Source organism: Notolepis coatsorum, assembly GCF_963971535.1.
Source record: "Notolepis coatsorum genome assembly, chromosome: 17".
Classification (NCBI taxonomy): Eukaryota; Metazoa; Chordata; class Actinopteri; order Aulopiformes; family Paralepididae; genus Notolepis; species Notolepis coatsorum.
The window spans coordinates 104327921-104354013 of NC_140181.1; the positions used below are offsets into that span (position 1 = coordinate 104327921).

General features: G+C 42.5%; 1 protein-coding gene and 1 long non-coding RNA gene across 2 annotated transcripts in view; one reads left to right on the forward strand and one right to left on the reverse strand.

Moving 5' to 3' along the window:
- cacna1fa (calcium channel, voltage-dependent, L type, alpha 1F subunit a) overlaps window positions 1–26093 on the forward strand; it is a gene marked incomplete at its 3' end in the record, with an annotated part of 242326 nt that overhangs the window by 82663 nt on the left and 133570 nt on the right.
- LOC311243416 lies at window positions 772–11721 on the reverse strand. The gene is made up of 3 exons (XR_014620657.1): window positions 11613–11721; window positions 7554–7617; window positions 772–6546 (listed from the first exon to the last, which is right to left on the reverse strand). It is a non-coding gene; the product is annotated as an uncharacterized lncRNA (long non-coding RNA).

The window sequence follows — 26093 nt, forward strand, 5'->3', positions numbered from 1 at the left end:
CAATTCTACAGCTGCTATTTGTCTCTTAAATTAGCATTTGTATTTGACTTGTAATGAAAAAAGCTCTCTCCTTCCCTGGAGACCATGTAGAATAGTGTAGTGAGATGTGTGCTCTGCCCAGACCAGCCATCTTGTTTGGCCAAATAGCAAACATTGAAAATACTTCACCTTTAACCCATTCTCCGCCAATCACGTGTTAAGGCAGGTTTCTCCGCCATGGGTTGTCTGCCAATAACTCCGTAAGGCGTTTTTGAGATCAATAGTTCATATTTTCGTCATGGTATTCATATTTCACCCACGGAGTCTTGGCTGATGCTGTCTGAGCCATCACAACTCTGCAACGCTTCAATACCGCCACCTGGTGGCCGATCGGCGAGTTGCCAAACCGGAAGTGCCCATTGTAGCTCGGTCCGTCCCCTATTTTCGTCCGGCCACTCGCTTATCGTCCCGGGGCTCAATACAGACACCGTCGATATGGATCTTTGCCATAACTCAATAATCAACATGATTTGGACGTGTATTAGTAATATTCAAACCGGAAATGGATCACATCGATCAATATCCCATAATTGGGATCCGTTTGCTCCACTCTCATCGCCCAACGCTACGAGGAGACTGGGGTGAGTTTCAGCGTTTTTCTTTATCATTTTCGATACAAACTGCTCTGATCAATACAAACTGCTCTGATCAATATATCACCCATACTACATAAATCATTTAACGTCGGTCATTGAATTATAAACGACCCCCCCCCCCCTCCGTTCACCCGCACATGACCAGTCATGACGTTTAGGACCATGTACAGTTGACATTTTTAATATAACGTTGATCGGTATCAAACTGCATTTGATAATCTAATATATGCATTTATGCCTATATCTCACGTTCTATGAAATACTGCAGAAAACGATAAAAACATATTTATACTAGACGGTATTTTAGTATGAATTTGTGAATGAAAAAGTAAAACGTTCCTACATCCTGAACGATAGATAATTGATGTTGAATGGGCCATAGTAATGTCAATTTAGCAATACAATTTAAAAAGTTATAGCCCTGCAAAGAAGGTGAACAAATTGCGCTGGCAGAGGATGATTTAGGATGATCAAAGTGGTGGCAGAGAATGGGTTAAAACACAATGCTGCTTTGCTGGAAAGAATGATCAACTTCTGTCATAGATCACTAGATTTATCACCCTCAACAGAGGCGAAATGGGCAATAGCGAACATTAAATACTTAACCTACAAACATAAGACTGTTCCGATAGCACAATATTGATGTAAAGGAGATTTGCTGGGGGAAGAAACGCCGATTGCAGGAGTCTAGGTGCCCTTGTGTGTTTGTTTAATCTCAATATTGATTTCAATGGACAATGATGGAAATTAATTCAAATAAAATATTTGTTGAAAAACGAGAAACTAGAATTCAGGGCATTGGCCTGCTGTCAGCCTATGTGCAAAGTTTCATCCATCTGTAAGGGCCATAGCTGGTGCGGACAGACAGACAGCGTGCGGGTGTAATAATAGTAGTAATATTGTTGAGTAACCTAATCTGAATGGAGTTAAAAATGGAAAATCTAATAAAAATGGAAGACCTCTGTACCTGGTAGACGTTTAGACCCATGTTCACATTCAGACAGTTCCAAAGTGATGTGGAGAGTCAGCATTTAATGTTTGCAGGGTCGCAGTGAATTCTGATATTATGAATCAGTGATTAATGTAGTTCTCGAAAGAGGGACACTTGTTTTTCTTCCAGAGACTGAAGCCATTCCCACGAGTGCTTTTCCTTGGACGTGAACATGCCGTCAAACGCAATAGTAACATCTCTCAACCTGGCTTCCTGCAAGTGTTCGACAATCTGTGAATACTTCCTGCAGTTCACATCCATCCTCAAGTCTCCGTCTATCCCGGAGGTCAGCATCTTACAACACACCTCTACAAAACTGGCCAACATCACCTCAACGATCTGGACTGTTAGCTCAAAACTCTCTGCGTCAGTCTGCACGGTGAGCCTGTCAAAAACAAGGTCCTTTTCTACCTCCACGTCGTCAAACAGACGCGTGCTTCCTTCTACCATGTCTCGTCCGTCCTCTTGCCATTCCATCAGCTTGGAGATGAGAGTTTGGTACCGTAGCGCATTTCCATCTCCAGCAGGTTTTCCTAAGATGTGAGGGATTTCCAGAGAGGATCGATGATGAGCTTGGAAACGAGACCCAGAGCTCTGCAGCCTGCTTTCAAATGCTGAACCTCCAAATCTGCAGTAGCTGTTCCCAAGAATCCATGGTTCATCACATGGTTACTGGTGTATTCAACTAACTCGTCACAGATGCTGTAAACTCCTGCTGCGTCCTTAAACAATCCACTGATGCATAGGCGGCTACGTGGCGTAGTGGGCAAGGCGCTCGCCACGAAATCTGGAGACGCTGGGCTTGCCTGTTCGAGCCCAGCGCTCCACATTTGCTTTCAGTTTAGCTGGTCGTCCGTACTAATACACATTGGCCGTATTAGGGGGTGGGAAACTGATGGGTGGGGATCGGGCGTTGTGGACAGCGACTCCTACAGGTCGGTTGGTGCGCCTGCGCAGTAGAATCAGGAAGTGTCGGGGGCAGCGTGAGCCTCCCACGCGTTACTCCTCGCCACTGAGAGATCGAGCTGCGCAGGTGAAAAGATGCGACTGCTGTTACCTCAAGTACCGGAGGGGACTTGTGCTATGTATGACTTAGTCCACATTGCAGCCGGCTTGTGGGAGGCAAGAAACAGCGTTCGTGACAGGGGAGGGTTGAATTGGATGATACGAAATTGGGATGGGAGAAAGAATATAGAAAATGGGAGAAAAAGTGGATAAAAAAAAACAATCCACTGATGCCATTTTCTCTGGTCGCAGTCAACGGGATGTCCTCAAACTGTCCTCTATCTGTCAAAGTCTCTGAAGTGAACAGGTTTACCATCCATTGTACACACCTGTTTTTTGGCAAACTCACAAATTCCTCACCAAAAGCTCTGTTCTAGAGACTACTTCTGGCACCCCATTGTTCATGTGGAGAGCAAACTTTGATTGTCCAGAAATCAACTTCTCCCAAAGCTCAAGGGTCATCTTAGACTGGTGAGCCAAACCACTCATTCACTTTAGAAACCTTCATCTGCTGAGTGGGACTGAGGTTCCCGTATTCCTTTACCAACCCTGGCAGGATTTCAGATTTGTATTTGTCAAGGATTTGTTTGAAGTCCTTGTCTGTTCCTGTGCCATCGCTGAAGATATCTGCTAGTCTGTGAAATATTTCCCTCTGTGGTGTGGTCCCTTCATTCGTAACGATGTCATGAATAATCTTTCTGCAAATGTCTACTTGTCTCTCTGGGTGTGATGCTCCGTCTTCACCCCAGCAGTAAGTGTGGTCAGAGTCTGGTGTTTTGTCGGCAGAACCGTGTTCTTGGAAAGGCCTGGCTGAATCAAGAGAGGTCACTGTACTTGTGTATTGTGATTCTGTCTCCATGCTCCAATAGTGCAGATTCACTGTACTTGTGTATTGTGATTCTGTCTCCATGCTCCAATAGTGCCGATCAGACGGTTTAGTCACACAAACATCTGAATCTTGGACTGGTCTTTGCCAGTATGCATCAGCAGAGCTTTGTGTACTGTGGCTGCCACATTGTTCTTCACAGCCTTGTTTGACTGCCTTTGCAGTGTATTTCAAAGGTAATGGAAACACTATGTTTTCATTCCCATACGTCCTTCCCAGTCTATTACGCACCACTGCTCGCACTTGCTTTTCAAGATCAGAGATAAACGCATTACGCCTGTGGTTTTGTGAACTGAGATCAAAGTTATAATCTAGGATTATATAGAGATTCACAGATAAATAGTAATTGTATTTGATACCCATATATGGGTTAATGAATTTATTAACTGTAATGAATTTAGCAATCTCAGCCACAATGCCCCTGGTCAGTAAAGATGAGTCAAGTTTTGATTTCACTTCCGGTTTTACAACAAGCTCCAAACCTATTCTCTCACAAAGAGGGAACCGCTTTTTCAGATATGTCTTGGTCCACCTATTTCCATTAGCCACTATGCGTCTTTCTTTCTGCGTCTCCATGTCCAACCTTCGTTTTTTCAACACGTCTTTCAGTCTAGTGATTTCTGGCCCAGGCGGTGTTGTTTGAGGAGTGCTTTCTGGCGGTGTTGTTTGAGGAGCATTTCTTCTCACACTATTCATTGGAACGGGAGTGTTAAGACATTGTTCCTTTTCTGAGACACTATGAAACTTCTTTAATCTATTGTAAATTGTAACAGAATTTGTCGTAATGTGTTTAGCTAGTTCTGTTTTCCCACTTTGCAGATCAAGATCAAAATTGTGCTCCAGGATTTCATGGACAATCTGCCAAACTGATCCAGCTAAGCCCATAGCAAACGTGGCAATTTCATTCACTACCCCATTGGTCAATAAGCACAAACTTAGTTTGTCTATTTTACGGCTTTCAACTGCATGAAGATTGAGCCCAATCTCACGACAGAAGGGGTAGGGTTCCATTCTTGTTTGTGTCCTGGTTAAGGATGGTTGTGAATCTGAATAAGCCGCCTCCTCCTTGATCAGTTGTGAATCTAAATAAGCCGCCTCCTCCTTGATCAGTTGTGAATCTAAATAAGCCGCCTCCTCCTTGACCAGTTGTGAATCTAAATAAGCCGCCTCCTCCTTGATCAGTTGTGAATCTAAATAAGCCTCCTCCTTAATCTTAGGAAGTTCAAAAACCTCTCTCGCCCGTGGCCCAGTTATACCAATCACTGGCTTTACTTTTTTCCAAGCATGTAAACGGAAGGTACTTCGTTGCTGATGATTGTGAAAACGTATGTTAAAATTGTTTTCTAGAATCTCTGTGAAAAACATGTGAGCCTTGATCATTTGTGTGGCAAATTTATAAATATCAATTACAACACCATATGTCATTAGCTGGGGATCAAGACTCTGCTTCCTCCCAGATCCCACATTGAAATCTAGACCTGCTTTCCTGCAATGGCGATATGGGTCACCTTTACCTTTAGACACCGAGAGGATTTCTTTGGAGCGAGCAGAACGACGACTCCACAACATTTTCTGTTTTGTTTTCGCTTTTTGGACATCATCATGATTGCTGGCCGTCTCTGTATCCATGTACACATCTGTGTCTGTCTCCTCAGAAAACGGTTCTGAAACTTGTTCATTTGTGTAATATCGCCTTCGTTTCAAATCTGAGGCAACACGCTGATCCTCTTTGTGACTTTCATCAGAAGTATTAGACAATAGGGGAAGGACAGCGGGGACTTCACAAGAAATTGATATCTCACCATCTTCCTTTTTTACATGGAGTAATCTGGGCCCCGTCTCTGTTGCCATGGTTGTTTCTGAGGAGCATCTCATTTCTGAGCTCCGAGTTTCTTCCTGATTATTCCTTAGATCTAACTGCCTTCCTGTAATTGCATTTAGTCTTTGATGACTGGGGGCCGTACACGCTTCCACCTTAATCATGTTTGTTGGAATGTTCTCAAATGAAAGACTTTCCTTACGGAACGCATCTCTCAACTCTTGGAGACCTGAACATAGCCTTTCTTCCTTTCCTAGAACCAGTCTTATTTTCTTTCTAGCATCGTGTGCTTTGGCTTCACCACTTTGGAGATCTAGATCAAAATTGTGCTCCAGCACATCGAAAACGATCTCATAGAAACTTCCGGACAACACTTTGGTGAAATCAAACAACTCATTCATCACACCCTTGGTTAACAAATCTAGATGCAGTTTGGGCTTGCCTTTCGGTCTGATTTCAAGATCCAGACCAATTTTTGCACAGAAAGGGTAGAGATCACAGTTGAGTTTTAGCTCTCTTGGTTTGTGGATTATTGCTTCACTATTCAGTTCTCCATTAGCGTCAGCCTTGATAAACTCTGAGATCAGGTTCACATCACCGTTTCTGCTGCCTTCTGCTGAGATTCCAGATTCCTCAGAGATTACCTGTGGCTCGCCATGACACTCTCTGGCAAGACTCGATTCACTGCTCAATGTTAATGACGTCATTGGATCAGGAAGCACAAAGACTTCCTGCCTCTGCTTAAGGTCATTTTTCATGGTGTCCTTCATGACCGTTGCACTTTCGTGGACACATGTCGCAAACTCACCGCGCTGAATGTCATCATTGATGCCCAGATCAAAGTTGTATTCTAGGATTTCGCAAATGAAGTACCTCTCAGCTTTATTAGCTGCTTTAGCAAAGTCACATATATCAAGTACTATGCCATTTGTCAGCAGTTCCACATCCAGCTTTTCCTTTCGTTTGTGTGCAACATCAAAATCTAAACCTATTTGAGCACAGTCTGGGAAAGAGACCACGCCTTCCTGAATGCGGCGCTCCCAAATGTACTCGTGGTCTATGCCGTCCGTGACTCCTTTTACTTCCAAACCTTGGCTGAGCAAGTTGACGTCCATCCCAACAGCATCCATCACTCAACTCCTTTGAAGAGTACTTCCTGTTGTCTCAGCTCCAGATGTCATCATCAGCTGCTCATAAGCAATTCAGTTGACTGGGAAGAGAAAAAAAGAAGAAAAGGACCGTCAGAAATGTTAAGAATTGGGGGCGCCAGGGCGCACCACGTACAGCACTGCGGTGCAACACGGCCGTCCCGAGTTCAACTCCCGGACCCGGCGACCTTTGCCGAATGTCTTCCCCCATCTATCCTCCCATACTTCCTCTCTCTCTCTACCGGACTGACCAGAAAGAAACAATAAAATATCTACCAAGGCTGCTCGTGGTGGCGTCCAGCGTGCCGGCCCCATAATTAGTGTAACTGCTGCTGCTTGGATACCCTCACACACAGGATGATGATGGGTTCAGTGTGTCCTTCACTCATATTAGATTCCCTTTTTATTTAAAAGAAAATTGTAATTACCATCACTGTCAATACCACCATGCAGTAGATAGATATATGAGCTCCATACAGGATGTTTTAAAGTGATGCACATAATCGCATAATTTAACCCTTGCACTGAGGAACCATATAACTCTGTTTTAAACATTGTTGGACAGTGCATGCATTTGCAGTCGTAAAGTCAAATCACTTTCAGTGTGCATGTGATATCAAGAAAAACTCTAGCATCCTCAACTATGATTGAATTACAACTCTCTAACTTAACCGTCTCCCTGTCATTTATAGAATAGAATAGAAATACTTTAATCATCCCGAGGGAAATTTGACACTACAAATCGCTCAGAGTAAACATTTAGACAGAACAAAGTCACAAATAAGAATAACAAAACAAATTGCCTAAGAATAAGAATAGAATAGGCCTAAGAATAAGATAATAATAGAGTACGGACCGGGATTCACATTTCGTATGTTATGTATATACTTCTAGTATACATAACATACGAAATGTGAATCCCGGTCCGTACTCTATTTATTCTTCTTATTATTTATTTAGTTTATTCCGTTATGTATTTTTCTTGTTGCCTGTAAAGCGCCCTTGGGTTTCTTGAAATGCGCTATATGAATCCAAGTTGTTATTATTATTATTTACCACACACACTTACTCTGGCAGATGGGGAACCAGCTCCAATCATCACAACATCATGATGCTGCACCCGTGATGGACGTCTAACAAAGAGGGTGGAAAGAAAGTTTCAGTTATTACACCAGAAACCGTCTAGTACACATGGAATTCACAGGGACATGTAGGCCTATGTCAACAATTGGGCATGTTCAGATTCTACTTCAAGTCTTTCCTGGAGTAAAATTTATAAAATATGCTGTTTTCTTTTCTTTTAATATAATCATCTATACACTGTATATTGCTATTACACTTTACGGTAACAATTTCACTGTGTTTAGATGCCAAACTCACTTTCGTTGTACTGTATTTGTGCAGTTTAATGACAATAAATTGGAATATATTCTAATCTGCTGCCTGCAAACAAACCTACGTTTTCATGGGGAAATGAAGATAATTTTGGCTTCCATCAAGAAGGTTTGAGCACTCAGATACTTTAAGGTATCAGATTTGATGGATATCCTGCCCCATTTTAAAGGGGAACTATCTTATAAATGGCCTTTTGTTTAGCATTGTTTCCTAGCTATGTGAACTTATATTAATATGATCTATGTCTCAAAATTCTCATATTGGCGCATTCTTCCAATTCTCCTCTCACAATATTCACCCTCACTGAACTGAGTCATTTGAAAATGTGCGCGATATGTGATGTCAGAAAGACACCGCTGCATGTTAATGTTGAGATAGAAGATGAGCTCCACACAGTGGCTGGACCTAGCCCCTTTCGTGACTTTCGGTTTGCAAGCCTGGGGCTTTTGTGACCGGAGTCACTTGCTTTTACGCCCCGATTACCCAGTAAGGAAACGACCAAGCGTCATCAAGGGGCTCGCGGTGTGTCAAGAATACATCAGATCTGAATTTCAAAGATACCCAGCGTACAATATGGGTCTAACACAGCTTCACGATGGGGTCTGGAAGCTCGGAGTTGCTAATAAACAGTTTAAAACATTGTTACTCGACGAGTGGTATTTACAGACCGAACGTCCATCTCCGCCGTTGGTGTCACAGCGCATGCGCACCAGGCAGCTAATGTCGCATTCACGTTACGTGGGAAGAAGCGGAAGAACCAGAGGACATCTCGTTGCTACAACTAGGAAGCCTTCACGCTTTGACTCTATATATATCTATGGATGAAACGCCCACATCCATACTTCCGCAATTCGTGACGCGAAGTGGGAGATATCGGGTCTATAAAAGAATCCCATATGTCCTAGTAGGAATTACCACTAGGAGGCTGACGTGAATGGTTTTTCCCAGTCGGAAGCTGGTTCTTCCGCTTCTTCCCACGTAACGTGAACGCGGCATTAGCTGCCTGGTGCGCATGCGCTGTGACACCAACGGCGGAGATGGACGTTCGGTCTGTAAATACCACTCGTCGAGTAACAATGTTTTAAACTGTTTATTAGCAACTCCGAGCTTCCAGACCCCATCGTGAAGCTGTGTTAGACCCATATTGTACGCTGGGCATCTTTGAAATTCAGATCTGATGTATTCTTGACACACCGCGAGCCCCTTGATGACGCTTGGTCGTTTCTAGGGGTGGGACAATACATCGATCCAGATCGATATATCGATCTATTATCAATTATCAAATAGGATCGATGCAACGTAAAAAGATCGACATATTGCAATACTCTTATTTTGGAAATCCCCTCGTGAGCATATCCGCCCGGCTGGCTGCAACAACAACAGTAGCTCAGGGTGTGTAGACGTTAGACAACATTGCTTCAGAGTCTGCCTATTTTGCCCGAAATAAGTGCCTGTTGTTTTTTCCCCCCACAAGGGGTCAAATGCATCTAACATGCTTTCCATCCTCGCCATTCCTTTATGCCCACATCACGTTAAATACCGAAATTAACGTTGCGTTAGCGTGAGCTAACTAAGCTAAGCAGATAGAGAGAGCAGCAGAGGTCCACTAGGACTGGGAAGGAGGGGGGGGTTACTGCATTCTATAGCCCCACTAACAGGATCTGGCCGGTACTGCACCTTCTGACTCCCAATATGCCTTTTCCAGCCAAAATACAGCGCTGTGATAGGATATTAATATCGAAAAAAAAAAGAAAAACGAAACAAAACCAGTGATCAGGAGGTCTATTTGTATTAAAAACAATAAATTGTTTTTCATTTAAATGTCTGGAAGAGATCAAAAAAAAAATGTCATGATATTTCCATTGCCTTTTTTTTTGTTTTAAATGTTAGTGATCGTGTTAAATGGGCATATAATATCGTCTCATATCGATCGCAGGCACCTGAATCGAATCGTATCGTATCGTGGCAGACTTTGTGATATCGGAAAATATCGTATTGTTGTCCAAAGAATCGATATCGTATCGTATCGTGATGAAACTGGTGATTCCCACCCCTAGTCGTTTCCTTACTGGGTAATCGGGGCGTAAAAGCAAGTGACTCCGGTCACAAAAGCCCCAGGCTTGCAAACCGAAAGTCACGAAAGGGGCTAGGCTGGACCCTGACCAGGAGCCCACTAGGGGTGGGACAATACATCGATCCAGATCGATATATCGATCTATTATCAATAATCAAATAGGATCGACGCAACGTAAAAAGATCGATTCATATTGCGATACTCTTATTTTGAAAATCCCTGCGAGTCATATCCGCCGGCGCCCAGTATGTGAAACTCCGTGTACACATTACAGCAGTGTTTGCGTCTGCTGTAAAGCACTACAGAGCGTCTATTTAGCGAGCAGATATAAGTCTGTGCAGTTTTTTCCCCGCAACGGGTCAAATGCATATAACAGGCGTTCCATCGTCGCCATTCCTTTATGCCAACGTCGCGTTAAATATCTAAATGAACGTCGCGTTGGCTGCTTAAAAGCTAAGCAGCTAACCGTGAGAGAGAACAGGAGAGTGAAGAGGGGACTTGGAAGGAGGAGGGGTGGGGGCTGTGTGTGTGTGTGTGTCTGTGTGTGTGTTAAAGCTCAATATATAAAAACAAAAGTGAACAGGAGGTCTATTTGTATTAAAAACAATAGATTGTTTTTCATTTAAATGTCTGGAAGAGCTCAAAAATAAATACATCAATTGATATTTCCGTAGCCTTTTTTTAGTTGATCTAAATGTGACTGATTGTGTTAAATGGGCACATAATATCGCCTCATATCGATCGCAGGCACCTGAATTGAATCGTATCGTATCGTATCGTGGCAGACTTTGTGATATCGGCAAATATCGTATCGTTGTCCAAAGAATCGATATCGTATCGTATCGTGATGAAACTGATGATTCCCACCCCTAGAGCCCACACAGCCTCTCTCTCCACACGGCTCAAAACGGCTCGAGATCTTGAGGTAGAAAAATGCTGTTTTTGAGGACTTGATTAGAAATACAAAACAATGAATAAAAAAAATATATATATTACAGAGGTGTTCCATACTCACAGGAATTGTGTAAAAGTGCCCAAATAGTGAAAGAAATAGTAAAATAGTTCCCCTTTAAGTGGAAATTATAACGGTATAGTAAACGAATACCCCCCCCCCCCCCTCCAACCAACCTCATCCAATGTACAGTTTCTTCATCAAATGTATATACTCTCTTTTTAGACTATTTTTGTACTCATAAACAGTACTGTATATTTGTAGATCTGGTATGTCATAAATGTCTAGATGTAGTACTATCTACCTGTATGTCATATGTTATGAATTGAAAATGGGGGACCCTGATGTAAACAAGACTAAAGTCTTTCTCTGGTCTGCATCCCCTTAACAATTGTGTGTATTGAGCTGTACTGTATTGTACCCATTCTGCAATCTGTTAAGAATAGTTTTCAATCAATCAATCAAAACTCGGGACGGTCCGAGCTAGCACGAAACATTGAACCAATAACAAAGTAAATAATTCGAAACACAGAAACGGTGGCTTTATGCCACTACTGTTTTTAATGTAGGGCTAACCTAGCCACGGCTAACCATCATGGCTGCAGACAATGCAATCAGCCGAGCATCTTAGCTAACGGTAGCAAGCTACTGGCGTTAGCTACTGAAGATATACTCTTGAGACACAACATGTAATCATTGAAGCTTACCTCCAAATGCAATGTCTTTTTTGTATATAGTGCGTTCAACTTCACAACTTCTTATAACTTGTAATATGTACTTTACACCAATGCTGTGAAACAGCTCTGCTACCAAAACATGATGACGTATGAAGACGTTCCTTCTTCTTGTTTTTATTATGGCGGTTGGCAAACCGTTTTGCTGCATTACCGCCACCTACTGGAGTTTGAAGATTCAGTTGTTCGCAGATGCGCGGAACCCGAACGCAGAATTGCAAGTGTGTAAAAGACTACACGCTTCCCAGATACTATCGATTGAAAACTTTATTAACAGATTGCAGAATGGGTACAATACAGTACAGCTCAATACACACAATTGTTAATGGGATGCAGACCCCTTAGGGGGTGCAGGGGATACAAATGTCCTAACATAGTTGTACAGTAAATTACCAAGTAAGGCTTTGTCAGTATTCCAATGTACAGTGTAAAATGTGTGTGTGTCCCCTACCCAACCCCCCCCCCCCCCCACCTCCAATGTACAGCCCTCACCCACCCACCCAACCCCACCCCACCCACCCAACCTCCTCCAATGTACAGGTTCTATGCCAAATGTATATACACTCTTTTTCTGGACACTTTTGTATCACAAACAGTACTGTATTTGCAAATCTGATATGTCATAAATGTATAGATGTAGCAGTACTGTCTATCTGTATGTCATGTATGTCATATATGTTATGATGAATTGAAAATGGGGGACCCTGATGTAAACAAGACGAAAGTCTTTCTCTGGTCTGCATCCCCTTAACAATTGTATGTACTGAGCTGTACTGTACCCATTCTGCAATCTGTTAATAAACTTTTCAATCAATCAATCAATCAATCAGAGAAAGACTTCCGTCTTGTTTACATCAGGGTCCCCCATTTTCAATTCATCATAACATAATATGACACACACGACATACAGATAGACAGTACTGCTTACATCTATACATTTATGACATACCAGATTTACAAATACAGTACTGTTTTTGATACAAGAGTCTAAAAAAGAGAGTATATACATTTGACGAAGAAACTGTACATTGGATGAGGTTGGTAGGAGGGGTGGAGGGGGTTGGGTAGGCGGGGTGGGGTAACTGTACATTGGATTATCGACTAAACCTTTCTTGGTCCCAAGAAGAGGGTCTCGTGTATTATTGGGTTTAATAGGACATTTATTGTACATTGGAGGGGGTTGCGTTAGGACATTTACAGGGGCCAGTTTCGAATTGCAGTCTCTCGTAGGTGCTCTTTGAGAGTGGTTTTGAAAGTGGGTAGTGATTCACATTCCTTTACAGCTGTGGGTAGGGCGTTCCACATTGATGTGGCATAATTGCGAAACGTGTTTAGTCCCTTGTTTGAGCCGAATCTGGGTTTAACATAATTTGTGGAGCTCCCTCTGGTGTCTAGGTTAGGTTCCTCTGTGTCTCCGAGATCTCATGCAATTGAACTAACTGAATGGAAACTGTACAGAGACTACGATCATTCTGCTTCTAAAAGACAGCAGAGGGCCTTAGACGCCCAGTCAAAAGGGTTTTACTGTGGAATTTCTAAATAAATGCCTTTTACATTTCATGTAATATAAGATAGGAGAAAGATTGATTGATTGAAAATGTTATTAACAGATTGCAGAATGGGTACAATACAGTACAACTCAATACACACAATTGTTAAGGGGATGCAGACCAGAGAAAGACATTCGTCTTGTTTACATCAGGGTCCCCCATTTTCAATTCATCATAACATTTATGACATACATGACATACAGGTAGACAGTACTGTTACATCTAAACATTTATGACATACCAGATCTACAAATATACAGTACAAAAAGAGTCTAAAAAGAGGGGGAAGAAACTGTACATTGGAGGAGGTTGGGTAGGTGGGGGGGGGACCTGTACATTGAGGTGGTTGGGGGGAAACTGTACAATGGAGGTGGTTGGGGGGGGGAACTGTACATTGGAGGGGGTTGGGTAGGTGGGGGAAACTGTACATTGGAGGTGGTTGGGGGGGGACTGTACATTGGAGGGGGTTGGGTTTGGACATTTACAGGGGCCAGTTTCGAATTGCAGTCTCCCGTAGGTGCTCTTTGAGAGTAGTTTTGAAAGTGGGTAGTGATTCACATTCCTTTAAAGGATGAAGGGGGAGTAGGATGGCAATGGAAGAAAGGAGGAGAGGATTAAGAAAAAGTAGAATTGATTGATTGATTTATTGAACATTTTATTAACAGATTGCAGAATGGGTACAATACAGTACAGCTCAATACACACAATTGTTAACTCATTGACCGCCGGGGATTAGACGGGTCCCATTGTAGCTATGCCACGCTTTAAAGATAGGAGTGCGTCACCTTGTTTGTAGAGCTATATCTAGAGCTGCCGCGATTACCGCATTACCGCGGTATCGCGGTTACATCACGCCCACCGCAAGAGTAGGCTGAATACCGCATCACCGCTGTTTTTTTATAATAATAATAAAGTACCCTCCTCTCGTTGGGCTTGCGGCTCTGCAGATATACCCTACTCCTCTATCGAGGTTCCAAGCGACCCTATTGGGTACCAGAAAAGTCACGTGAAACATTGCAGACCACTGATTGGTCAGAAGAGAGACGCGTCACACGTTGGATCAGAGCTCATCACAACACGGCTAATAACGTTAGCTTTAGCTCCCCGCCGGAGTGGACTACCATCGCTCCTCAGGAGTACTAAACGAGACATAATGATTTTACTGTCTGCAACGAATGTTATAATAAAAGCCCTTCGTTCTATACACTTGTCTGATTGAAAACTTTATTAACAGACCGCAGAATGGGACAACTCAGCACGCTCTGAGCAAAGAAAGGAACTGAGATATGAATTGAGTATTTCTTGCCTTGCTATGGTCCGGTCTATGTTATTGAACGTGTAACTATATAACGTTAATGCCACAAAACGAATGCCTTTATTATAAAGTAGTAACTTTATAATAATAATAAGAAGAAAGGGTCGGGGGGGTAACCACCCCTGCCCGCGACACCGAGTGAACGGCGCAGGACCAGAGGGGAAACTTTGAATCCGGGTTTCACTTTCAATAACGAATGCGTGCTTGCCGAATCTCAAACAATATTCATGCTGCAAAGTCATCCTCTAAAGATAGACATTTAGACTAGAGGCAGGCTATATGCTATAAAGAGTAGACTACTAAAAAAAAATGCATTCAAACTTTTTTTTTTTAATTTTTTTGTGTGCGTGCGGTAATAACCGCGGCGGTAGGAAATATTTCGCAAATTTGTGCGGTAAGGAAAACATCAATACCGCGGCAGCTCTAGCTATATCTATATTCTATATTCTAGCTATGGGGACAATACTATGGTAATTTGACAGTGACTTTCTTCCGTCCAAGATGCAAAAAAGAGATCATTTTTCCATGCATACGTTCGTGCGTTATCCCGTGGTGAATAGAAGTATAATTTCAAAGTGGTGTGGGGTAATTCCCGAAAGGCTGAGTTATAGCCTTATTAGTGGTCAAAAATATCGATTTTTCGATACATATCGATTCTGAATATTTAAAACCGTTTCATCAATACTAATTTCCAGCAATATCGATATTTAATTATTCATAAAAAATACAAATAATTTTTTTTATTTTTGTATAAGGAAGTTGCATTGTTCATTTCAATACCTGTAATAGTACAGTAGTCCACACACATGTGCATTCAGTTACGTTGGAATATGACTAATACAAACAGTTCAGTTTGACAGGTACATGCAACACAGATTACAGTGTTTACATCTGTCTGCTTGAGAAAATACCATGTTCTGCAATAAAAATTATTAAAGTGAGATGAACAGACTGAACTTCATTTTATTAGATAAAACATGTTGACAAAGTTTTACTTTGCAGTTGAAAAAAGGTAATAAATTAAATTTGATAAAAAGAATTAAAAAAAAATGTCATATAATTTATGATGAATTGAAAATGGGGGACCATCATGTAAACAAGACAAAAGTCTTTCTCTGGTCTGCATCCCCTTAACAATTGTGTGTATTGAGCTGCACTGTATTGTACCCATTCTGCAATCTGTTAATACAATTAGCAATCAATCTGTTATGCTTAACACACAGTACTATTAACTTTACTTAATTTCTAAGATTATATCATTTAGTTATTTTTATATGTGTGATCTAAAGATAAACAAAGGGTTTTAAAAGTGTTATATTTATCTTCTCTTATAGTACCAGAGAGAAGCTGAGGAGAATCAACCAGCAACAAAAGCAGCATTATATTTATATTTTTTCTTTACATTTTAAGATTGAACCCTTTTCCCTGTGGTATCGAAAATGGTATCGAATATCGATACTTTTCAAGGTATCGAAGTTCGAAATTCCAGTATCGTGACAACACTAAGCCTTATACGTGAATTCTACTATAAACGTTGGTGTTTCTTGCCTGGACACGCTACTATTCCCAAATCAAATGTATATAATAGGTATTATGTTTCATCATGAATGCATGAAGGGGGGTCGTTTCTGATTCTTTGATTGCCAGTAACGGCATTCGTATTGAACACAAAAACGCTGATCAGCTGGATCGCTATAAAAACATTGCATGATCAAGCTAGAATTTACGTCTGATAGTCCTTACCTGTGATCGGGAGTATTCCAAAAATAATATTCCAGTTGTTTGATCACCATCTGGTCGGGGCGCGGCTGAGTGGCGCAGTGGGCAAGGCGCTCGCCACTAACGCAGGATATGCTGGTATCGAGCCCAGCTCTCGCCGTTGCTACCGGCTTGGCCAGTCGTTCATACTAACACAATTGGCAGTGTTAGAGGGTGGGAAAGCCGGTGGGTGGGGATTGGACGTTGTGGACAGCGACTCCTACAGGTCGGTTGGTGCGCCTGTACAGCAGAACCAGGAAGTATCGGGGGCAGCGTGAGCCTCCCACGCGTTACTCCTCGCCACTGAGAGATTGCGCTGTTCAGGTGAAAAGATGCGACAGCTGCCTCCTCGTGTACCGGAGGGGACACGTGATGCAAGGTTTGGTCCTCACTGCAGCCGACCAGTGGGAGGCATAGTCTAGCAACGTTCGAGACAGGGGAGAATTGGCGAGGCGAAATTGGGATGGGAGAAAAATAGAAAATAAGGAGAAAAAGTGGATAAAAAGACGCGCTTCAATGCAATCGGGAGAACCGCTCGACTCGCCCGACCCAGAAAACTGTGCCCGGAGCAGTGACTAGTTTCTTTATTAGTTGTCATACAGAATACTTTGCATGGAAGTAACTAGTTACTCTAATCTGATTACTTTTTTCAGTAAATAGTAATCTAACTTGTTACTTTTTACAAGCCAGTAATCTGATTAGTTACTTTTCCAAGTGGCTGTGCGTTACTATTTAGTTACTATCTCATAATGCTGATGATAAGAGAGCCAGGGGTACAGTCAGCTAGACCGGAGACATGAGAATAACAAACTATAATATCATGTTTTATATTACACAACGGTTTTACAATTTTATTTTTAATAAAAATTATATTATATACATTTTCTATTTTATTTCATTTGGGAACCACTGTCCTAGAGTGCCTGAGCAGTGGACAGCTGTGACCTTATATGGCCTGATGGCTGATGACGTCTCAGGATGACCTGTCTGTGTAGCCAATCATGATTTATGACATTATGCACTTTCAATAAAGCATTATTTAAAAGAAAAACTGTCATTCTTATGTTGTGGCAGCAGCAGGGGGGACGACGACGACTTCGTAACCTAGTTACTTTCAAAGTATCAAGTAATCAGTAAAGTAACTAGATTACTTTTTAAAGGAGTAATTAGTAATCAGATTAGTTTAACAAGTAATCTGTGGCATCACTGGCCTGGAGACATTTGAGTGTAACACAGGGTCTGGAACAGGGTTTACTGCACTCTTGCTACTGCCACCTGGGAGGATCTGGCCGGTACTGCACCCTCGGGGTCGCAGTATGCCTTCTAACGGCAACATACGGGTCCCTGACATTGAATAGAATATTAAAATCGGGGAAAAAGGAAAAACTATCAAATAAGTTTAGTATAGTATAGTATATATAGTACTGTACATTAGTACACTGCATAGTATTGTATATTATATGGTAACTCAGAACATTGTACATATGTCTATACCGAACACTGTGACCTCATTTTCTTCTTCTAAATTACATGCTATACTATGTTATTTGATACTATCTTGTCTAGCACAGTCTCTGGAGCGTAACAGTAAGAAGCATTTTGTATGAAAGTATTCTGTACTTCTGTATGACAACTATTAAAGAAACTTGAAACTTGAAACTATACACGTGGTTGGAGTTCAAAGGATGGCGCCCAATAATGTATATAAACGTTGTTGGCGGGGAATGAGTTAAGGGGATGCAGACCAGAGAAAGACTTTCGTCTTGTTTACATCAGGGTCCCCCATTTTCAATTCATAATGACATACACAACATACAGTACTGTTACATTTGTGACATACAAGATATGCAAATATACAGTACTGTTAAACAAAGCTCCTAACAGAAAATATACACATATTACCTCCGACACATGTGTAGCCAATCAACCGCTTCTTTTCACCTGGCAGCGTGGACTCTCACTGAGGGTGTAACGTGTGGAAGGATCACACTACCCCCCTTAGATCCTTTCCTCGCTGAGCAGGCGCCCCAACCGAACTGTAGGGGTCGCTGTTTACAATGACCAGGACCCACCCACCAGCTTTCCCACCCCTAACACTGCCAATTGTGTTAGTATGAACGACCAGCCAAGCTGGTAGCAACGCCGAGAGCTGGGCTCGAACCCAGCATCTCCTGCGTTAGTGGCGAGCGTCTTGCCCACTACACCACTTAGTCGCCCAGGAGAAGAAGTGATTTTAATATTTTCTGGGGCAACCAAGAATAGCAACTGTACCATATTGGTGTATGGTCTAAGCCAGGGGTCAGCAACCTTTTTGATATGGAGTGCCTGTTTGAAATATAGTTGTAACTAGTGTGCCTCAACAATATTCCATGCATCGTAATTTCTTTCTTCTCATAATCAGGTATTTTTTTTTACATTATTACATCATTATTGTTATTATTAACAATATTATTATGATGGTTGTATCAACCCTAAATCTGAGTTGGGGGGGGGGGGGGGGAATGCAATGCAGACAAACAGCTGCATACAGTGCGACCATTTCACTCACATTTGCCCATTCATTTTTGGACACATCACACACCATCGGTGTGTGTACTGTACTGTACGTGTGCTGTCATAGCTCCACCTACAGGCCTAATGGAGAACACCAGGATGTGAATGGAGGGTGAATGTGAGGTATATCGTGTAAATGAGTTTTGATTGATCGCAAGACTACACTGTAAAAAAAAAAAAAAAAATTACCAGAACTTAAAAATATTGAGTTCAGTTACTCTGCATTAAGGTTCAGTTTTCAATCCATAATAAGTTAACAGAAAAAGAGTACACAACCACATTATTTCAACCTAATAAAACTATGTTTATTGTCATTGTTTTAAGAACACAAGTTGACTTGGTAATACTCACATTTTGAGTAGAAAAAAATGGCTTTTAACATGTGCAATGTTCAATGAAATAGAAAAATAAATAATAAAATGTGTTGATTAATCCCACTGGTCACAATGGTGACCGTAATAATGTATTTGTTATAAGGCTCTGCAAATGTTACTGAATGATGTAGCAATGTATTTCCAGCTAAATTGAAATAATAAACAAATAAAGGGTCTCAATTAAATATGTGGTAGTAAAAAGAACCTGTGGGAGGATTTCAACAAGATAAATGCAACAGTGCAAAATATTTCACTATAATATTTCAAAGCAAAGCAAAAAAAAATATATATATATATAATTATTTTATTTTTATTTTTTAATGCTGCCCCCTGTGCCTATGAAAATGCCCCTGCGTGCCTATGCAGGCACGTGTGCCTAGGGTTGCCTACCCCTGGTCTAAGCCTTAGGGGATGAGTGAGAGAGAGAGAGCAGGATGGAGTAGGGGATGAGTGAGAGAGCAGGATGGAGCAGTAGGGGATGATGAGTGAGAGAGAGAGCTGGATGGAGTAGGGGATAAGAGAGAGAGCAGGATGGAGTAGGGGATAAGAGAGAGAGCAGGATGGAGTAGGGGATAAGAGAGAGAGCAGGATGGAGTAGGGGATAAGAGAGAGAGCAGGATGGAGTAGGGGATAAGAGAGAGCAGGATGGAGTAGGGGATAAGAGAGAGCAGGATGGAGTAGGGGATAAGAGAGAGAGCAGGATGGAGTAGGAGATGAGAGAGAGAGCAGGATGGAGTAGGGGATAAGAGAGAGAGCAGGATGGAGTAGGGGATAAGAGAGAGAGCTGGATGGAGTAGGGGATAAGAGAGAGAGAGCAGGATGGAGTAGGGGATAAGAGAGAGAGCAGGATGGAGTAGGGGATAAGAGAGAGAGCTGGATGGAGTAGGGGATAAGAGAGAGAGCTGGATGGAGTAGGGGATAAGAGAGAGAGAGCAGGATGGAGTAGGAGATGAGAGAGAGAGCAGGATGGAGTAGGGGATAAGAGAGAGAGCTGGATGGAGTAGGGGATAAGAGAGAGAGCTGGATGGAGTAGGAGATGAGAGAGAGAGCAGGATGGAGTAGGGGATAAGAGAGAGAGCTGGATGGAGTAGGGGATAAGAGAGAGAGCTGGATGGAGTAGGGGATAAGAGAGAGAGAGCAGGATGGAGTAGGAGATGAGAGAGAGAGCAGGATGGAGTAGGGGATAAGAGAGAGAGCAGGATGGAGTAGGGGATAAGAGAGAGAGCAGGATGGAGTAGGAGATGAGAGAGAGAGCAGGATGGAGTAGGGGATAAGAGAGAGAGAGCAGGATGGAGTAGGGGATAAGAGAGAGAGCAGGATGGAGTAGGGGATAAGAGAGAGAGCTGGATGGAGTAGGGGATAAGAGAGAGCAGGATGGAGTAGGGGATAAGAGAGAGAGCAGGATGGAGTAGGGGATAAGAGAGAGAGCAGGATGGAGTAGGGGATAAGAGAGAGAGCAGGATGGAGTAGGGGATAAGAGAGAGAGCTGGATGGAGTAGGGGATAAGAGAGAGCAGGATGGAGTAGGGGATAAGAGAGAGAGCAGGATGGAGTAGGGGATAAGAGAGAGAGCTGGATGGAGTAGGGGATAAGAGAGAGCAGGATGGAGTAGGGGATAAGAGAGAGAGAGCAGGATGGAGTAGGGGATAAGAGAGAGAGCTGGATGGAGTAGGGGATAAGAGAGAGAGCAGGATGGAGTAGGGGATAAGAGAGAGAGCAGGATGGAGTAGGGGATGAGAGAGAGAGCAGGATGGCAGGGGATGAGAGAGAGCAGGATGGAGTAGGGGATAAGAGAGAGAGCAGGATGGAGAAGGGGATAAGAGAGAGAGCAGGATGGAGTAGGGGATAAGAGAGAGAGCAGGATGGAGTAGGGGATAAGAGAGAGAGCAGGATGGAGTAGGGGATAAGAGAGAGAGAGCAGGATGGAGTAGGAGATGAGAGAGAGAGCAGGATGGAGTAGGGGATAAGATAGAGAGCAGGATGGAGTAGGGGATAAGAGAGAGAGAGCAGGATGGAGTAGGGGATAAGAGAGAGAGCAGGATGGAGTAGGGGATAAGAGAGAGCTGGATGGAGTAGGGGATAAGAGAGAGAGCTGGATGGAGTAGGGGATAAGAGAGAGAGAGCAGGATGGAGTAGGAGATGAGAGAGAGAGCAGGATGGAGTAGGGGATAAGAGAGAGCAGGATGGAGTAGGGGATAAGAGAGAGAGCAGGATGGAGTAGGGGATAAGAGAGAGAGAGCAGGATGGAGTAGGGGATAAGAGAGAGAGCAGGATGGAGTAGGGGATAAGAGAGAGAGCTGGATGGAGTAGGGGATAAGAGAGAGAGCAGGATGGAGTAGGGGATGAGAGAGAGAGCAGGATGGAGTAGGGGATAAGAGAGAGCAGGATGGAGTAGGGGATAAGAGAGAGAGCAGGATGGAGTAGGGGATAAGAGAGAGAGCAGGATGGAGCAGTAGGGGATGATGAGTGAGAGAGAGAGCTGGATGGAGTAGGGGATAAGAGAGAGAGCTGGATGGAGTAGGGGATATGAGAGAGAGCAGGATGGAGTAGGAGATGACAGAGAGCAGGCAAATAACATGAAGCAGAACACAGAAAATAAATAAATCAAAACTGAATTTATTACACAATTACAAGAATAACAACAATAAAACAATACAAAATAGTACTAATATTGTGGGTAATTTATCTGAATACAGTTAAGGATTCTTATTGCTGCTATTTACAAACTATAAAAGAAAATATTTGAGAAGAAAATAGGTGTGGCATTTGTAATTAAAATAAATTAAAATGGTTAATAAAATGAATACAAATACCAATAACAACTAAAAGGGCACTCAAGATGCCCACCCATGTGGGTAACGTCAACTATGTACACTTTACAATGAACATTTGTTATTCGGTTATATTTCATCCCTGCCATGAAAGTAACTCCTCTGCCTGCATGTCCTTGGAACCACCGTCTGCGCATTCACTGACACTGGAACGTGCGTTTATGAAACATAATGTCACACCTGATAATGCACCACATCCAATTCTACAGCTGCTATTTGTCTCTTAAATTAGCATTTGTATTTGACTTGTAATGAAAAAAGGTCTCTCCTTCCCTGGAGACCATGTAGAATAGTGTAGTGAGATGTGTGCTCTGCCCAGACCAGCCATCTTGTTTGGCCAAATAGCAAACATTGAAAATACTTCACCTTTAACCCATTCTCCGCCAATCACGTGTTAAGGCAGGTTTCTCCGCCATGCGTTGTCTGCCAATAACTCCGTAAGGCGTTTTTGAGATCAATATTTCATATTTTCGTCATGGTATTCATATTTCACCCACGGAGTCTTGGCTGATGCTGTCTGAGCCATCACAACTCTGCAACGCTTCAATACCGCCACCTGGTGGCCGATCGGCGAGTTGCCAAACCGGAAGTGCCCATTGTAGCTCGGCCCGTCCCCTATTTTCGTCCGGCCACTCGCTTATCGTCCCGGGGCTCAATACAGACACCGTCGATATGGATCTTTGCCATAACTCAATAATCAACATGATTTCGACGTGTATTAGTAATATACAAACCGGAAATGGATCACATCGATCAATATCCCATAATTGGGATCCGTTTGCTCCACTCTCATCGCCCAACGCTACGAGGAGACTGGGGTGAGTTTCAGCGTTTTTCTTTATCATTTTCGATACAAACTGCTCTGATCAATACAAACTGCTCTGATCAATATATCACCCATACTACATAAATCATTTAACGTCGGTCATTGAATTATAAACGACCCCCCCCCCCTCCGTTCACCCGCACATGACCAGTCATGACGTTTAGGACCATGTACAGTTGACATTTTTAATATAACGTTGATCGGTATCAAACTGCATTTGATAATCTAATATATGCATTTATGCCTATATCTCACGTTCTATGAAATACTGCAGAAAACGATAAAAACATATTTATACTAGACGGTATTTTAGTATGAATTTGTGAATGAAAAAGTAAAACGTTCCTACATCCTGAACGATAGATAATTGATGTTGAATGGGCCATAGTAATGTCAATTTAGCAATACAATTTAAAAAGTTATAGCCCTGCAAAGAAGGTGAACAAATTGCGCTGGCAGAGGATGATTTAGGATGATCAAAGTGGTGGCAGAGAATGGGTTAAAACACAATGCTGCTTTGCTGGAAAGAATGATCAACTTCTGTCATAGATCACTAGATTTATCACCCTCAACAGAGGCGAAATGGGCAATAGCGAACATTAAATACTTAACCTACAAACATAAGACTGTTCCGATAGCACGTTTAGACCCATGTTCACATTCAGACAGTTCCAAAGTGATGTGGAGAGTCAGCATTTAATGTTTGCAGGGTCGCAGTGAATTCTGATATTATGAATCATTGATTAATGTAGTTCTCGAAAGAGGGACACTTGTTTTTCTTCCAGAGACTGAAGCCATTCCCACGAGCGCTTTTCCTTGAACGTGAACATGCCGTCAAACGCAATAGTAACATCTCTCAACCTGGCTTCCTGCAAGTGTTCGACAATCTGTGAATACTTCCTGCAGTTCACATCCATCCTCAAGTCTCCGTCTATCCCGGAGGTCAGCATCTTACAACACACCTCTACAAAACTGGCCAACATCACCTCAACGATCTGGACTGTTAGCTCAAAAAACTCTGCGTCAGTCTGCACGTCAAATCTGCAGTAGCTGTTCCCAAGAATCCATGGTTCATCACATGGTTACTGGTGTATTCAACTAACTCGTCACAGATGCTGTAAACTTCTGCTGCGTCCTTAAACAATCCACTGATGCCATTTTCTCTGGTCGCAGTCAACGGGATGTCCTCAAACTGTCCTCTGTCAAAAAGTCTCTGAAGTGAACAGGTTTACCATCCATTGTACACACCTGTTTTTTGGCAAACCCACACAAATTCCTCACCAAAAGCTCTGTTCTAGACACTACTTCTGGCACCCCATTGTTCATGTGGAGAGCAAACTTTGATTCTCCAGAAATCATCTTCTCCCAAAGCTCAAGTGTCATCTTAGACTGGTGAGCCAAACCACTGATCCAACCACTTCTTCTTCTTCTTCTTCTTTCGTGTTGCTCCATGTGATGCTCCGTCTTCACCCCGGCAGTAAGTGTGGTCAGAGTCTGGTGTTTTGTCGGCAGAACCGTGTTCTTGGAAAGGCCTGGCTGAACCAAGAGAGGTCACTGTACTCTGCGGAGGAAAGCTCTGTTCTGTATACATGGCTTCCTGTTCTACTGAAGTGTTCATGATGTCACTTTGTCTTGTGTTTTGTGATTCTGTCTCCATGCTCCAATAGTGCTGATCAGACGGTTTAGTCACACAAACATCTGAATCTTGGTCTGGTCTTTGCCAGTGTGCATCAGCAGAGCTTTGTGTACTGTGGCTGCCACATTGTTCTTCACAGCCTTGTTTGACTGCCTTTGCAGTGTATTTCAACCTATTTCCATTAGCCACTATGCGTCTTTCTTTCTTCCTCTCCATGTCCAACCTTCGTTTTTTCAACACCTCTTTCAGTCTAGTGATTTCTGGCGGTGTTGTTGTTTGAGGAGCATTTCTTCTCACACTATTAATTTGGACGGGAGTGTTACGCAATTGTTCCTTTTGTGAGGGACTCCTAGACAGAAACTGGTTCCGAAAGAGACCCATTTTCTTGGTCTGCAATCTGAATCCCATTGTAACAGTATTTGTCCTAATGCGTTTAGCAAGTTCTGTTTTCCCACTTTGCAGATCAAGATCAAAATTGTGCTCCAGGATTTCATGGACAATCTGCCAAAGCGATCCAGCTAAGCCCTTAGCAAAAGTGGCTATTTCATTCACTACCCCATTGGTCAATAAGCACAAACTTAGCTTGTCTATTTTACGGCTTTCAACTGCATGAAGATTGAGCCCAATCTCACGACAGAAGGGGTAGGGTTCCATTCTTGTTTGTGTCCTGGTTAAGGATGGTTGTGAATCTGAATAAGCTTCCTCCTTAATCTTAGGAAGTTCAAAAACCTCTCTCGCCCTTGGCCCAGTTATACCAATCACTCGCTTTGCTTTACTCCAAGCTTGTAAACGGAAGTTTTTTCGTTGCTCATCATTGTGAAAACGTATGTTAAAATTGTTTTCTAGAATCTCTGTGAAAAACATGTGACCCTTGATCATTTGTGTGGCAAATTTAGAAATCTCAATTACAACACCATATGTCATTAGCTGGGGATCAAGACTCTGCTTCCTCCCAGATCCCACATTGAAATCTAGACCTGCTTTCGTGCAATGGACATATGGGTAACTTTTACCTTTAGACATTGAGAGGATTTCTTTGGAGCGAGCAGAACGACGACTCCACAACATTTTCTGTTTTGTTTTCGCTTTTTGGACATCGTCATGATTGCTGGCCGTCTCTGTATCTATGTACACATCTGTGTCTGTCTCCTCAGAAAACGGTTCTGAAACTTGTTCATTTGTGTAATATCGCCTTCGTTTCAAATCTGAGGCAACACGCTGATCCTCTTTGTGACTTCCATCAGAAGTTTTAGACAATAGGGGAAGGACAGCGGGGGCTTCACAAGAAATTGATATCTCATCTCCCTTTTTTACATGCAGTAATCTGGGCACAGTCTGTGTTGCCATGGCTGTTTCTGAGGAGCATCTCATTTCTGAGCTCCGAGTTTCTTCCTGATTATTCCTTAGATCTAACTGCCTTCCTGTAATTACATTTAGTCTTTGATGACTGGGGGCCGTACACGCTTCCCCCTTAATTATGTTTGTTGGAATGTTCTCAAATGAAAGACTTTCCTTACGGAACGCATCTCTCAACTCTTGACCTGAACATAGCCTTTCTTCCTTTCCTAGAACCAGTCTTATTTTTTTTCTAGCATCGTGTGCTTTGGCTTCA